Source organism: Panthera pardus, unplaced genomic scaffold (genome assembly GCF_024362965.1).
Source record: "Panthera pardus isolate Hobbes unplaced genomic scaffold, ASM2436296v1 HiC_scaffold_20, whole genome shotgun sequence".
Taxonomy (NCBI): Eukaryota; Metazoa; Chordata; class Mammalia; order Carnivora; family Felidae; genus Panthera; species Panthera pardus.
Genome location: NW_026526766.1, coordinates 80,102,918 through 80,117,001, shown reverse-complemented (window position 1 = coordinate 80,117,001; position 14,084 = coordinate 80,102,918).

Genomic DNA, 14,084 nt, shown 5'->3' with positions numbered 1-14,084 from the left:
TCTTCCAAAGCTTTGCTCAGGAACAGAGTGGACTTTTGGAAGTGGGAGGTAAAAAGGGATATTAGATAAGGGTTGATAGAATGCAGTTTTAAAATACACACCCCCCCCCCGCCCCGACCTCGAGCGTGAACTGGATTTAGTGACTCTCTTCTAAAGAACAGTGCATGGAAAGAGAAACAGTAAGTAGAGGAACCTGAGATACTACCCCAGCCAAACGCTTAAGGTTAACATCACCAATCCTAAGTCATATTGATGCCATGTACCCCTAATATGATGCAGTGAAAAGGGCAGTTTGCCTGTGTGGTAGTCTTCCCCCAAATCCGTACTCCCGATGTAGCCACAGCAAACCCAACCAGCAGGCAAACCCAAACTGAGGGACAGCCCACAAAATACCTGACCAGCACTCTTTGAAACTGTTATGGTCAGGAAAGATCAAACAATGGCCACAGAATGGAGACGAATGGAACACGATGACTGAATGCAATCTGATATCCTGAAACAGAAAAAGGGCATCATGGAAAAACGGGTGAAATCCAAATAAAGTCTGTGGTTTAGTTAACACTATTATCCTCACGTTAATTTCTGTTTTGGTAAGTGCAGCTTGATCATAAGAGACGTTAACATGAGAAGCCCTGGGAACAATATACAGGAACTCCATACTGTCTTTGCAACTTTTTTTGTAAATCTAAAATTATTTCCAAATAAAAAGATTTTAAAATACAAAAATCAGGAAATGAGATAGAGCCCGCATTCCCTTCCTGCACTGGTAACTACTCCCGCAGAAGACTAGAACTGGTGAATGGAGAAGGACAGAACAGCTGTGGGAAGAAGTATCCTACTAGAAAACAGGAGTATGACCTAAGTATGTGCATACTTTTTAAAGATTTTTTTTAATTTTTAATTTTATTTATTTATTTTAAAGATTAAAAAAAAATTTTTAATGTTTACTTCTGAGACAGAGAGAGACAGAGCATGAGTGGGGGAGGGGCAGAGAGAGAGAGAGAGAGAGAGAGAATGAGAGAGAGAGAGACACAGAATCTGAAGCAGGCTCCAGGTTCCGAGCTGTCAGCACAGACCCTGACGCAGGGCTCGAACTCACAAACCATGAGATCACGACCTGAGCCGAAGTCGGTCACTCAACCGACTGAGCCACCCAGGTGCCCCTAAGTATGTGCATACTTAATGCTAAGACCCAATATGCCTTAGAACCAGGCATCGGAGCCCTACAGGGTGGAGGCCCTACATATCAAAGAGAGAGGGAGAGAGAGAGGGAGCAAACACTGATGAAGGAATACATGGGTACCGTTATCACTCAACACCCAGCACTCAGTGCTGGCACAGTGCAATCTATAACCTTAGATATTTCATTTTGTGACACTAACTCCATTTAGGCTCAGGGAGATGCTTCTCCACTTCTCTTGCTCTTATCTTCCTTTCTGCTCAAAATAAAAGATGACTGTCCCTGAATGCAATGTAGGTGTGTGGGCTGTGCTTCTGCTGTCAGAGACACACTTTGCTACAGAGAGAGTTTGCACAGCAGAAGCACTTTGGTAAAAGAAAATACGAATTATCTAGTATGACAAATCCTTCCTCTCTGAGAGCATGAATGAAATAGATACTTGAATATTAAAGTCTCAGAGGGTGGAATATCCTTTTTTTTTTTAAATCTCATTTTGGATTCCATTTGGAGAATTCTAATAGAATTCTAATAGCGTTCTAATAGAATGCTAATTAGCATACTATTCAACACTGTTACACAGCTGAGAAACATTTTGTAATTTTAAATAATACTACATAATTCATATTATTCTTAAATCTGTGCATATGTCTAGAAGTAATATGTGGGAAGCAAGTATTCATATTTTATACTGATGGATACTAATTCTAGAATTGTAATTAGTTTTACTTTTTTTTTCATTTTAGTGATCTATATACTCCACGTCGGGCTCAAAGTCATGACCCTGAGATGAACAGTTGCATGCTCTTCTGACTGAGCCAGCCAGGCGCCCCAAGAATTAGTTTTACTTTTATAAAATGTTTAATATGATTTAATTAAAATGTCGAAATATTAAGTTGAAAATTCCAGCTTTAAAAAACATTGTATTTAAAATTTATATATTTGCTGATTATAATCAGAATCTTATCTTTTAGTTTTAATAGATTATCTTGAATGTTTTAAAAGAAAAATTAGTAAGGTCTACCATAACTCAAGAAAGGTCTAATATAGCATTATTGTCAATAAATCAAATTTTATGTGAAGTTTCAGGGTAACATTTTGCAGAAATTAAGAAAAACAAAATTTATAGAAAAGAACATAATGATTTATTCATTTGGCAAGCCTTTACTACTTATCCAAACATCACTAACACAGACATGTGCAATAAAAATTAAAATTCAGTTGTCTAATAATTCACAGGCATCATTATCTCAAAAACCACAGCTTGAGATAATTTTGTTTTGTTGTAAAGGTATATATGTCAAGTCTAGAGAAGAAAAGAGATTTTATTTAGTAGTTTGATTTACAGCTTTTGAACATTTAGACATGTGGTCTGTAGGTCTCCATTAGTATTTACCCTGGGACACATAAAATTATACTGAAAGGCAATTTAAATCAGTAACTGGCACAAAGAAACACAAGAAAAAAAATTTAAATGAGCAATTTTTAACCTCAGGAAAAGCACAAAATAAGAACTATGATCATAATATATTATGATGCTTGACTCTGCATAATATTTGCATAGGTGTCGTGTAAATACTGAATACTGACTCAATCAGAAGTTATGTTGAAAGGATACAGAAGGGAAGCAGAGAGGATGGCAGGATGAGATGACCCTCAGCTATCATAAAGGAAGTCATTACATAAGATCTAAAATTACTGCTCTCCACTCCCCACGCTGGAAGAGATCCACCGTAACATATTTGCCAACAGAGAACTGGCGAGGTGCCTGGAGGTGTAATGCTAAGTCCAGAAGTCCGAACTGGTCGCTGTTGCTGGCCACCTGAGCCCTCAGCCATTGCCTGGACCAGGGCAGCCTTGGAGACAGAAAGTCCAAGTTGTTGAAGCCCATGCAGAGCCTCTAGCACCGACACCATGGCCACTGTGTTGACAAGTCCCTTCAGCAAGCACCGGGCTGGCTGGAGACAAGAGAACCTGCATTTACAGAGTGAGCCATCTTGAACGTCTTAGTATCAAGAACCTCTTCTGCAGTGGAGAATTTCTGCTTGAGCATTTCATGAAAGTGAGAGGCACTAGAGGGAGGCATCTAGGGAGGCTTTGCTTTTTATCTATTTTCTTATTCATATCTTATGGATTCTTATTTTTTAAATTCTCTTTATTTTGTTTTAATTTTTAGCAATATAAAATAGTCACATATAGCTCCTACAATCAAAAATAAACTTTCATAAACTCACTATGGTAAGATTCCCCTGAGATTTGATCCTTGCATTTACCTTGCTATGTGATGACCATGCCCTCTACTTGTTCCTCTGTGTCATAGGACTCTGCCACCCCTACTGAGATTATGTGGCCCTATCCATCAGCATTCTCAGCCTAGAAAGGGCAGCCAGTCAAGTGCTTTTTAAAGATTCTGATACTTCCTTCACTAATCCATTCCTTGTGGCAAAATTAAACTGAGAGTCTTCTCGAATACATTAGGGCACCTCTGAGGGGTCCAGGGACAGATTGCACGACAGATCTAAACCCACACTGCTATCCCCTAAAATTTTTTATCCCTTCTTTTGGCCCAAATTATTCCCAGCTTTTCAGTGTTGTGGGGATTAACCAGCTCAGTACACTGTTAGAACTATAGCTGGCTACCCAGGCAACCACAGTGACAAGTGTGATCTTATTGATTAATTTGGCTTCATCTAAAAATTCCATTTCCATTTTCTTGGTCAAGAACCCTCAAATCCATCCCTGCAAATATTCTCCATATTTTCATGGCATAAGTGAGCATCCTCCTATAATTTTTGTGGATGTAACACTCAACTATGGATGTGCCACAATTGAGAACTGTTTTAGATAAACCTAGGAGTTTGGGGGTTCTCTAAGCCTTGGTTTCTGTCATATATCACTATTCCATTTGTCAAGACCCCTCTCTTCCCCAAGCGGGTTTAACCCAACATTCATATAAAATACTTGGCAAAGTATGTGAATTCATGTACTAACATAATTTACTAAACCATGGAATCAATCTCTGAATTTGGTTTTCAGATACCTCTGAAAACCCTATGACCGTACGAGATTTTTTTCAACACTATCTCATAAAGTTCTGACAGTCATTCCACTAAGGCAATATTTTTGCCAGCTGAGTACGTCACCTGCTTGCTTTATATCATCCCACGTCATTAAAGTTCATGGTTCAATCACTCCTCTCCCCTTTTAAATTGCTCTATGGCAAAAGTCATCTGGTTCCCCAGAACTTCCTCCTCAGTGAGTACACAGTCCAATACCACACAAGATAACTTGATTAGCTATTTTGTCATTTCACAGTATGAAATGCCACTTTACCATCATGAAATATGAAAGGAAGTCTCTGCCTCTTGCCTGATCTCTATGTAATTACTATTTCCCTGAAGACGTGTTACCTGCAGTCCACTGTCTGGAACCATTAGACAGTAAGCTCCATGGAGGAACCATGTCTGTTTTCACTGTATCCCCAGGACTTAGGCTATTCTTGACACATAGTAGGCATCTAGTTAATATTTACTGAGCAAATTAATAAAGCCAAATTTCAATGCCTCTAAGACACTTCATTATAGTGCTTATTACATGTTTTTCTTCATCTGTTTTTCCTTGACTGAGTCATTCAGGACAGAAACCTATCTTGATCTCAGGTTTGTAGGTTCGAGCCCCACGCTGAATGTAGAGATTACTTTTAAAAAAGACAGAAACCTAGTAACAAAGGCACTTAGTAAACTTGTAACCAAGGTATAGGAAAGAACTCAAACAACTCCTACAGTAAAACAAACATCCCCACTACCATCATCAAGGGTGAAATAACTGAGAGCTTGAAAACACACAGGCTTATATGCATAGGAATGTAAGGCTGTGGAAAAGCTGGAACAGCTTAGGTTGCTAACACATGTAGAACCGGTCTTCCAGGAGATAAACAAACTGCGTTCACCCCTCCCCTCCCCAAAAACGCCCTTTTTGGAAACTGCTTATATAACTTTATACATCATTATAATAAAAGAAATATCTTCAAATTTAAGCTAATTAGGTGTGAGTGGGTATTTTTCACAAAAATAATAATTATATCTGAAAATGTTAGGAGGTTGGCTATTAATAATCCATAGACTTGTCAGGGCAAATCAATTCAATGAAATTTCAATTCAATGAATTTTTCGAATATCAGAGACTCTCCGGGAGAGGAATGTAGGTAATTCTGGTGCAAAGAGAGCTTTGGAGGCAGAAAACATGCTTGGCTGGATTGGGGCAATGTGATGATTAGGGTAAGTTAGCACCACTGCACTATGAAGTAGAGGAAAAGCGGGGAAGAGCAGGGACAGGATGTCAAGGACAAAATGGCCCACTTTGCGAACTGCCTAGGGTTGCTTCAAAACTTAGAATAAAACATCCTTTTCTCTTGTTTCCACACCTCACCCCCTGCTCTCCAGTTAGTGCTATGGTTCATCTGTTTCTAAATTAAGGTTTACAGGAAGGACTCAGAGAGAAGGCGTCTTTCAAACAGGAACTCTGCTGAATACAACTACCACACTGCTCCCTTTCCTTGTGGTCACAAAACTGTGCACACCCAATGCTCTGACTGATACTGCTGAGGCAACAACGAACTTTCTGTCACTTTGGAAGGTCTAGAATGCTCAGAAAAATCTTGTGATGATTTCAACACTTGAATAAATTACCTTTTAATAGAGCTAGGAATGGTTCAGTGAGTGCCTATGGAACATGAAATGGATTAGCCTCACTCAAGGAGGAAGAAAATCACTGACACGACCGAACACTTTTATTACTTATTGTATTGCCACTCTATAAAAATATGGTAGCTTTTACAATTAAAAAAGGTAAAAGTTCAACTACACTGCATTATAATCACTTTGTTGAATTCTAAGAATAATTTAAATTCATTGCTTTTTGAGGAAATTTGTGTAAAATTACCCCTTAATTTTATGACATGCAAATTACAATGCAGATTGTTTGCCATGATTCAGTGCATGGCTTGCCTTTTTATTTTCCTTGTGGTGTATGCACATTTGGTTAATAAATAGTAAAAACAGAACTAAACACAGAAATAATTCTCAACTGCTTCTCTTCCGGTAGAAAAAGTCTCCTTTTCTCCATCAAGAAACCAATGTTTAGAGGAAATGTGCAGTAACAAAAATAGTTACTTTGTTCTTATATTTAAAAAAAAAAAAAGCTAAAAGGGAAAGGGAAAAAAAAGCAATCATTATTTCCTTAATTGCTCTATATGGTTTGGCTAACTTGTAGTAACCACAACTCCTACGTTCAGTACAGATTAAAATTAAACTTCGTATTTAGACCATTTTAACTTTTCAGGGGATGTAAATTCTATCAGGAACAAAATGTGGATTTATCTTTACTTGAATCTGAGGGTCTACCATAAAAAACCACAAGGCAGTGCGTAGAAGAAGACTTGAAGAAATGGAGAGATGCATCCTATTTGTGATCACAGAACTGACTCCTCAACCATTGTAGCTCCCCTGGCTCCCTCACCGAGTCAACTAGTATCTTCGAATTTCTTTCAACCTGAGCCACTTGCCATCACCGTTTATCACTTTCCAACTCCCGACGTCACATTCTCCTTTGAGTTTCCTTTGCCTGAAAAGGATCCTTTCTTCAGTGTGATCTCTTCTTGGTAAGACTCAGCGCTTCTTCTCCGATCACACAGCCCGACCCGTCTCTGCCACAGATTCTGCCTCTTCACGCGCGTTAAGAGCTCCAGTCTCTCTGCTTCATGGATGCTCTACAGAAAAATCCTCTTGGTTACCCTCTGGTTGGCACTATTTTGCTCCTCTGCTGGTGACCTTCCCTGCCGTTGCTAATGAACAAAACAGTGGCGTGCTGCCAAGCACACTGATGGCACTACAGCCACTGGGACTCACCAACTGGGACCGGTGCTCACAGAACCACCGCCGTCTGTGCCGTGGGTCCTGTCCTTTGACACTTCCAAAGCCTTGCCACTAATGCTGCCGACTTCTGTTTTCAGTGATACAGCCACTATCATTTCTACACCAGTTTTCGCTGCAGCTCACCATGGTTTACCATTCTGAGTCTGACAGTTGGGCGTAGAACTATATGCATACGCTTCTGCTATACTCAAATCATCTGTCTACTACAGTGCTGGCTGAGTGTTCTTAAATCAAATATAGGCTCCTGAAAAATCTTCCTTATTTTAAAGAAGCAAGCATTTACTCTGCCTTTTTAGGAAAAACTTAATTCATCTCCAGTTGATAAAGGAAAGCTCTTCTTTATTGAAGAATGCTAGATAATAAACATACACGGAATAACAAAATCAGAAAATCACTGTTTGGCAAACCCTGCCCCTCAATAAAATAATTGATTCAGGCAACAATTACCAGTGGATATCAAAAAATTAGCAAATAAAACAAATATAGCAAAATGCTAGTGCTGGTTGAATTAAGTAGTGGGTCAATGCATTCAACCTTCCATATGATTGAACTTTTTTCAATAAAAAGTTGGGGCAGGAGTAAAGTCTCCCTTGATTTATTATGTGGTAGGTCTTTTTCAATGAGGATTGGTATTCCCTTACGTACATGAAACGCTGGAGTCATCTAGGCTTGCCCAAGATACATGGACTTCTGCGGTGAACACAGTTAAGCCTGAGCTGAGAACCTTGCGGGATTGACTTATAATTTTTGTCCTGATGCCTTCTTCTTTCCACTCCTTTCAACTCTGTCTCAGAGCTGTTTTCACCTCCCATCTGTTTTAAGAGTAACCCCTGAAAATGAATATGAGTTTACAACTGCATAGTCACAACAGGGAGCAAACCAGAACCATCTGGGAAGGTTTCTCAAAAGACATGCATCCAGAGTTTGACTCTTCGATATTTCAATTCACTAGTCCTTGGGTGGGGCCTCTCTAAGAGAGGCATTTTTTGGAAACTATATTTAGGCTTTTACCGAAGAATTTACACACAGAAGAAGAGATGGGGGCAGGTTTAGAAATGGAAAAGATCAGTATCAAATCAGGAAGCTAAAAAGTTCAAATTATTGGTATAGTAGTCATTAATGCTGCTCACTGATGTCTAGTTCTCCTCTTCCCTGAACCCAGAAAACTATACTTTCCCCTGTCCATTTAAAGTTAGTTCCGGCCATAGGGGCGCCTGGGTGGCGCAGTCGGTTAAGCGTCCGACTTCAGCCAGGTCACGATCTCGCGGTCCGTGGGTTCGAGCCCCGCGTCAGGCTCTGGGCTGATGGCTCGGAGCATGGAGCCTGTTTCCGATTCTGTGTCTCCCTCTCTCTCTGCCCCTCCCCCGTTCATGCTCTGTCTCTCTCTGTCCCAAAAATAAATAATAATAAAAAAAAAAATGTTGGAAAAAAAAAATAAATAAATAAAAATAAAAAATAAAAATAAATAAAAAAAAAATAAAGTTAGTTCCGGCCATGATACTGGCTTGGCCAATGAAACAGAAGCAGCAGTGGCATGTGTCACTTCCAAGCAGACGTCTTCAAGAGACAGGGCACAAATCGCTACATAACCTTTTCCCTGGCTTGGTGATGGTGGAGACACGTCAAGACGGAGCCTCCGTCTGCCAAGATCCTTAGGGGACTATGACAAAAAGCCCCTGTCATCTCAGGTAGGACATGAAATGGGAATAAGAAATAATTTTTACGATAAATCATTAAAATATGAAAGTTGTTCAGGGCACCTGGCTGGCTCAGTTGGTAGAGCATGTGACTAATGATCTTAGGGTCATGAGTTGAAGCCCCATGTTGGGCATAGAATTTATGTAAAAATGAATGAAGGAATAAATAAATAAAATGTGAAGATATTTTTTTAAATATATGAAACTTGTTTATTAATGCAACATAATCTACTCCATCCTGACTTATAAACTGGCAAATCTTTTTTTTTTTTTTTTTTCACAGAATCTAAGCAACTGAAAGAGAATGAGTTCCATCTCTAAACATTTACAGAAATGGTGTTAAATTGAGGGAAATGAGGGAGCTTTAGGGTCAGAGAGACCTAAGTTTAAACCTGTGGTGTCACTTTTTTGTTCTAATAATAAAATCAATGCATGCCTGTGTAACATACAATTCCCTTAATAACTGCTAACACTTCTGAAGTACTTACTATATACCAGACACTGAGCTGAGACTACCACATGGATGATTTTATTTCCATTCTACAGATGAGAAACATGAAATTTAAAGAAGTTAAGTAAGTTGCCCAAGATCACAGAGCTAGGAAATGGTAGAGTAAGAAATCTAATGCAGGCAATAGAGCCACAAAGCCTGTGCTCTTAACCACTACTCATACTGCTCCCCCATGTGACTTTGACCAAGTTACTTGACTTCTTTGAATCTCAGTTTCCTCCGTTTAGAATGGGTTGAGAGCTACTAGGCAGTGTTTTCATAAGGATTAAAGGAGATAATTGGGTAAAGCAATTAACATGATTCCTGGCATATAGCAGGTATTTAAAATATGATAGCTATTATTTTTTAGTAGCAAATATGCCATTCCTTGGCCTCTTCTATAAACGAACACTAGTCAACATGGAAAAAAAATATTTGTCATGACCTACGTGAATTCAGTACTGAACAAAGATAGGTAACACAGATACAATAATCAACTTCTACATTACTATCCTTGCATTACTTAACGGCCAATATTGAAATGACCATTGCTGACTTCTTAAAATAGGTTTTTAAAAATAAAGATACAGTGTACTAACAAATACCACCCATAAAATTCCCAATGATTTAATAATTGCATTCAGCAGCTTCAAGGCCATTATGTCTGAGGGTCCAAGAAAAAAAAAGACTTCACAGGTAGTGAAAAATATTTTATGCTCAGCTAGTCACAAATGATATACTGGGATTGATATATTTCAATAACCTTATGTTCATATATTAGCTGATAAAACTACAACAAGATAATACCATATTTAATGTGAAACTATTTGCTCTGGGTCTTTTATTTATTTATGTAACTTCCCCTTTTCTTTTGCTTCCTTATGCAATAACATAGGCGTGCAAGTATAGATTTTCTACGTAGACAATAATGTCTTCTGCAAACAGAGTTTTATTTTCTCTCTTCCCAATCTGGATACTTTTACTTCCTCTGCTTGTCTTATTCCATTATCTGGGACTGCCAGTACGATGCTGAAAAGGAGTGGTGAGGAAGTCATCCTTGCCTTGTTCCTGATCTTAGCAGGAATGCTTCAAGTTTCCCACCATTAAGCATGCCGTTCACTGTAAGTTTTTGTACATGTTCTTTACTAAGTTGAGGAAGTTCTCTTCAATTCCTAGTTTACTAAGACTTTTTATGAGGAATGAGTATTGGGTTTTGTCAAATAATCTTTCCGCATCTATTGATATAACCATGTGATTTTTCTTAAGTCTGTTGACATGATGGATCACATTAACTGACTTCCAAATGTTGAACCATTTTACATGAAACAGTATATAATTTTTTTATACCTTCTGGGGGTTGATTTGCTAATATTTTGTGGAAGACCTTTACACTTGAAGACTTTATGTTCATGAGAGATATTGTTCTGTAGTTTTTTTTAATAATGTCTTTGTCTGATTTTGGTGTTAGAATAATACTAGCCTCATAGAATAAGTTAGAAAGTATTCCCTTTGCTTCTATCTTCTGGAAGAGATTGTAGAGAATTGGTGTAATTTGTTTCTTAAATGTTTGGGAGAATTCACCAGTGAACCCATCTGGGCCTGTGCTTTCCGTTTTAGACTATTCATTATCGATTCCATTTCTTTAATAATTATAGGCCTATTCAGATGGTCTATTACATGACCTTTGGTAGGAAGGGTTCATTCCACCCCGCTTGTTAAGATCTTCAAGAGGCTTCATGTTTGTCTTCTAAGTTTGGCATGTACCATTTAGTCCATGGTCATCTCTCATTGCTCAACTTCCTGTGTACCTTACTACTTGCATTTTCCCCCAAAATATCAAGCTCTGTCATATATCCATGCATGTACAGGGCTTTTCTGCATTCTTGAAGTATCCTTTTCTAACTTGTATTTACCCCACTAAACTCGGCTTTCCACAGAAGCCTTGCCTGATGTCTCCAGGCAATTTACCTGCCCTATTCATCATATACAAATGAAAAACAAAATTATTCTTTAAAATTATGAGAACAGATCCAATCAATATGGCAGAGAAGTAGGGGGACCCAAAGATCCCTTGTCCCTCAAACACAGCAGTGTTGAGACCAGAGGACTTGGAATTCCAAGTGTCTGGGATGCAGAGTGACACAGATGTCTCCAGGGGTCCACGGGGACAACTTAGCAGACCATAGGTGTGTGGCTGCACTAGGAAAGATAAAATGGGCAGCATAGGAATGGAGGAGAGGGAGCCCCTTCTGTGGAGAGACAAAAGGAAGAGAAAGAGAGGCTGTGGAAGTGTAGGGTTGTATTTGGACAAGGAAAAAACCACAGACGGGGGAACAGATAAAAACAGAGAAAGATCCAATTTCTAACTGCGGGGCTTTCTCCGGACTGGCAGGCTGCCCTGTTCCTGTGCCTGGAGAGGGAGAGGGCCAGCCCCGGGCTCGGTACCTAGCTCAGAGGTGCAGTCCACAGTCAGAGAAAGCAATCCCCTCCCGTGAGTGCTATGGGAAGATGGCAAAGAGCTGCTCCAAGGACAAAAGACCCTGCTTGCGTGCCAGCCAGAGACCCTTTGTCAGCTGGCTGAGTGGAGTGGCTCTACCCCAGAACTGCAGCATAGGATCAGGATCCTTTAAGATATCGGGGTTTGAATCCCAGCTGAGTGCCTGGGAGGTGTGGTGGAGTGGAAAAAAACGGTCCGCTAGCACCCAGCAGCACAGTGAAGATGGCCTGAACAGAGTGGGTTGGGTCCCTGGTCTGGGGAGGAGAGACTGGGGTGTTGTCATTTTTCTCCCCATCACCAACAAGGTGGGGCTTCAAGGAAGGGACAAGGGGCTACCATGGAGGCGGGACCCATCCACACCAAACCACACCCCTCGTGCCTGGTAACTGTGTATCTGAGGGAGCAAGACTGACACTGAATGAGCCAGACAGCCCCTCCTTCAGACCAGTGCAGCCAGCGGTTTTGCATTTTCTGATGTAATTAATTCTTGGTCAATTCGTAGTGTGTGTGTGTGTGTGTGTGTGTGTGTGTGTGTGTATTTTTTTCTTCTTTTTCTTCCTCTTATTTCTTCCCTTCTATAGTCTGGTTGTTCTGGCTGTTGGTTTGTTTAAGCAGACATATTTAATCTATTCTTTTTATACCTCTTTTGTATTCTTTTTATACCTCTTCTGTATCTCCTTCTTCTTTATTTTCTTCTCTCTCTGGATTAAGCCATATAGTTTCTCTGCCTTTCAATTTTCTTTTCTTTTCCTTTTCCCCACCCCTGTCATTTCTCTCTTTGTATGAGATAAGGCTTCTTCTACCACCACCACCCTCTTTTTTTAATTTTTTTTCCAAAGTTACTTCAATGAACAAATCAAAGCACACCTGGTGCAGGGTCCAAAACATCAATATGAGTAGGGATAGAGCAACCAGAGTCACAACAACAGAGAGCATGTAACACACTCCAAAAACACTTCCTGGAGGGCCAGGCTCTGGGCTCTGTATGACCCCTTTTTAATATAGTAGTGCTAGGGGTGCCTGGGTGGCTCAGTCGGTTAAGCGTCCGACTTCGGCTCAGGTCATGATCTCATGGTCCGTGAGTTCGAGCCCCGCATCGGGCTCTGTGCTGACAGCTCAGAGCCTGGAGCCTGTTTCAGATTCTGTGTCTCCCTCTCTCTCTGCCCCTCCCCTGTTCATGCTCTGTCTCTCTCTGTCTCAAAAATAAATAAACGTTAAAAAAAAAAATTTTAATATAGTAGTGCTCACAGGTGCAAGACACAATTATTAAAACACATAAGGGACAGATTACTAGCCAAAATGACAAAATGGAAGAATTCTCCTCAAAAGAAATTACACAAAGAAATGACAGCTAAAGAAATGCTGAAAACAGATATATCTGATCATATATATCTTGATCAAGATCAAACAGATAATATCTGATCAAGTCTTATGACTTACAATAGTCATAAGATTAATCGCTGAGCTTGAAAAAAGCATAGATGACAGCAGAGAATCTATTGCTGCAGAGATCAAGGAACTAAAAAATAGTCACAATGAATTAAGAAATGTTGTAAATGAGGTGCAAAATAAACTAGATGCAGTGACCACAAGGATGGAAGAGGCAGAGGAAAGAATAAGTGAAATAGAAGATAAAATTATGGAAAATGATGAAGCCAAGAAAGAGAGAGATAAAAAAATACTAGACCATGAGGGGAGAATTAGAGAACTAAGTGACTCAATGAAATGGAATAATATCTGTATGATAGGAGTTCCAGAAGAAGAAGAGAGAAAGGGGCAGAAAGTTTACTTGAACAAAGTATAGTTGAGAACTTCCCTAATCTGGGGAAGGAAGCACACATCCAAATCCAGGAGGGACAGAGAACTCCCTTCAGACGTAACAGGAATAGGTCTTCTCCATGGCATATCATAGTGAAACTGGCAAAATACAAAGATACAGAGAGAATTCTGAAAGGAGCTAGAGACAAGTGGACCTTAACCTACAAGGGTAGACACATAAGGGTAGTAGCAGACCTGTCCACTGAAACTTGGCAGGCCAGAAAGGAGTGGCAGGAAATATTCAATGTGATGAATAGGAAAAATATGCAGCCAAGAATCCTTTATCCAGCAAGCCTATCTTTCAGAATAGAAGACAAACAAAAACTGAAGGAGCTAAAACAGCCCTGCAAGAGATCCTAAGAGGCACTCTGTGAGTGGAATGTTGCGAAACTACAAAAAACCAGAGACATCACCACAAATATGAAGGCTACAGATAACACAATGACACTAAATCCATATCTTTCAATAATAA